Genomic DNA, 2893 nt, shown 5'->3' with positions numbered 1-2893 from the left:
TAATTCTCTAAATGAAGTATTAACAGTAACTGCACGATAAAGTGTAGTATATTGCCACTTAAGTGTGGCTGACCCCTAGGGGTGGATGTTACTGTTGCTTTTAGCCCCAGGAGGACATCTCCTCCAGCTGGCTTATCGACACACGACTGTGTCCTGTTTGCCAAGGGAGTTATCCCTCTCACCTCGGCCAGCAGCACGAACGTATCCGGATTTCAGGGTTATTTCCCTTCGTCGGCGTTCGACAGCTGATGACCTTGGTGAGAGAGAAAAACCTGGCAGACCTTATATCTTCTTTGGCCGTACAAAAAAGGAGAAAAGAAGAATGATGACATTTTGTTCTCTGGACCGAAAAGTTCTTAGGATCCAGGAGTTCATCCTACGAGATATATCGACCTTATTGTTGATGTGAGAACTCCAGCTGAGATTATTATCAACAATTACTCCTAGGTCTCTGATATTATTAGATGGTGTGAAGCATCCCCGAAGGAAGAGAGTACGCCTGTTTTAGCATAGTCTTTCTTTTAAAATGAGTCAGCTCAAATTTTCTCTCGTTTAGTTGCATTTTGTTTTTGTCTGCCCATTGACTCACACCATGTTGATCAGACTGGAGTTTAGTTCGTCCTTCTTCGTCATTGATAATTTTCTGGAGCTTAGAGTCACCAGCGAATATTTTCACTTTGTTGTGTTTTATGATGCTGGAAAGGTCATTTATATAGACAGCAAAGAGGAGCGGGCCTATGACAGTCTCCTGAGGGACACCACTGGTGACTTTTGCTGGGCTTCTGTGAATTCCACTGATCACATGTTGTGTTCTGTTCTTCAGGAAATACTCAATCCAACGTAGAAGTTTTCCACGGATTTCAACATTTGACAACTTTGACACTGGGATATTATGGTCAATTCTGTCGAATGCCTTACCGAAGTCAAGATATATGACATCAGAGTTTTAACCTGATCCCAAGGCCTTAAGGATGTCATCGATGTGGTGTAAGAAGTGTGTGTATATTTATATATATACACACACACATACATGTGCGTATGTGCGTCTGTATGTATATATGTGTGCTCGTGCGTATATATACGCATGTTTAAATATTTATATATCTATATGTATAATAATAATAATAATAATAATAATAATAATAATAATAATAATAATAATAATAATAATAATAATAATAATGATAATAATGGATCATAGATATAGCATGCCAAGCTGACAACAAGGTATGTGATAAGGAAGAAAGAAAAGTTGAGAGATATGACAGGTTAGCTTGGGAAGTTAAGCAGTTGAGGTCGATGAAAAAGGTAGCAGTAGTACCAATAACTGTCGGAGCCCTGGGAACAGTGAGCAAAAATCTCGAGAAGTACATGGAACAAATAGGGGCTGCAATAAGGGTGGAGCACTTTCAGAAAACAGCACTGCTTGGAACCGCTCGAATACTCCGGAAGGTGCGCGAAAAATAAGAGGTGTTACCTTAGTTCACTGGTAGTGAACAGCAGACACTGCAGTACATCTCCAGCGTTAGAAGCTGCGCAAAGGCAATGATAATAATAATGATAATAATAATGGTAATATATATATATATATAGAAATTGAAAATGCACTGAGGGTAGTTAACATTTTTTAATCATATTTAAAGATTTAACTGGTTTCACAGGTTACAATGATTTTCAAATGTTGAAATAGAAAGACGTGGGTTATCCTGCAACTGTCTTACCTCTGATCAGAGTTTGAAGTTTGTCCCATTTTTATTGGGAGAACATGACTCAAATTAGTATATGATTTGGATAGGACTTGATTGGTAGAGGATTGTTACATGACTAGTCTTTGAAATTTTTGTAGGCTCCACTCTATGTCCATGTATTAATGTCAAGTGACATTGTTTGGCATTGTAAGTTAAAGCTGACTCGGTTGAGTGAACATGTCTAGTGACAGTACCAAACAATCAATGTTCAGAATGTTTTCTTTAAGTGTTATAGAGAATGATCACGTGATTAAATTTAGAACCGTTTGTACCTTTCTCGTTATGTCCGTGCGTTGGTGTCACGTGACAGTATTTTTGCGCCGAAAATGAAGGCTTACACGGTCGAGTGAACATGTTTAGTTACAGTCAAGGCGCTCTAAATTTAATCTACTAGGTGAGAGAGTCGACAGGAGTTGTTTGCATATAGTCCAGTAGCTAAAGTTTAGGTTGTTAGCTGTGTAAATTCCTCAAGTTAAGTGGCAGTATGAGTTTTGTGTGTGAATAGTTATTTGTGTAAGTACTCTGTTAAAGTATGAATGTATTTTCTTTGTTTATCCATGCTTCATTTGTGGTATTTACTGAGCAATGGTAGAGTGTAGTGACCTGGAATTTAGTGGACTTATATTTGGCACATATGTCTATGTGTCCACTCAGTGGAATCTGTCTAGTACTAGGGTCTCGTATTTGGTGTCGGTGCATGTTCAATCTATTTCTGAGAGTTAGCTTTGTTTGACCTATGTAATCTTCGTTACATCCTTGACATTTGATAAAGTATATTAAATTCATTGAAGAACATGTAAAATGATTTTTTATGGTAAAAATCTGTCCTGATTTGCATTTGTATCTTGTGTCCTCATTAAGGTTGAGGCAAGTACCGCAAATGGGACGGAGGAACACTTTTTGACTTAGTGTGATCTGTGTATGTATGTATGTATGTATGTATGCATGTATTTATATATGCATGTATGTATGTATGTATGTATGTATGTATGTATGCATGTATGTAAGTATGTATGTATGTATGTATGTACGTATGTATGTATGTAAAGATTCCCACACGCATACAGAAGCAGAGCGTCTGTTTGAAAGTAGAAATGTTCATAGTTTTATATATATAGTGATATATATATATATATATATATATA

This window comes from Octopus bimaculoides, chromosome 9 (genome assembly GCF_001194135.2).
Source record: "Octopus bimaculoides isolate UCB-OBI-ISO-001 chromosome 9, ASM119413v2, whole genome shotgun sequence".
NCBI lineage: Eukaryota > Metazoa > Mollusca > Cephalopoda > Octopoda > Octopodidae > Octopus > Octopus bimaculoides.
The sequence above is the reverse complement of the archived record's forward strand: the minus strand, read 5'-3'. Positions refer to the sequence as shown.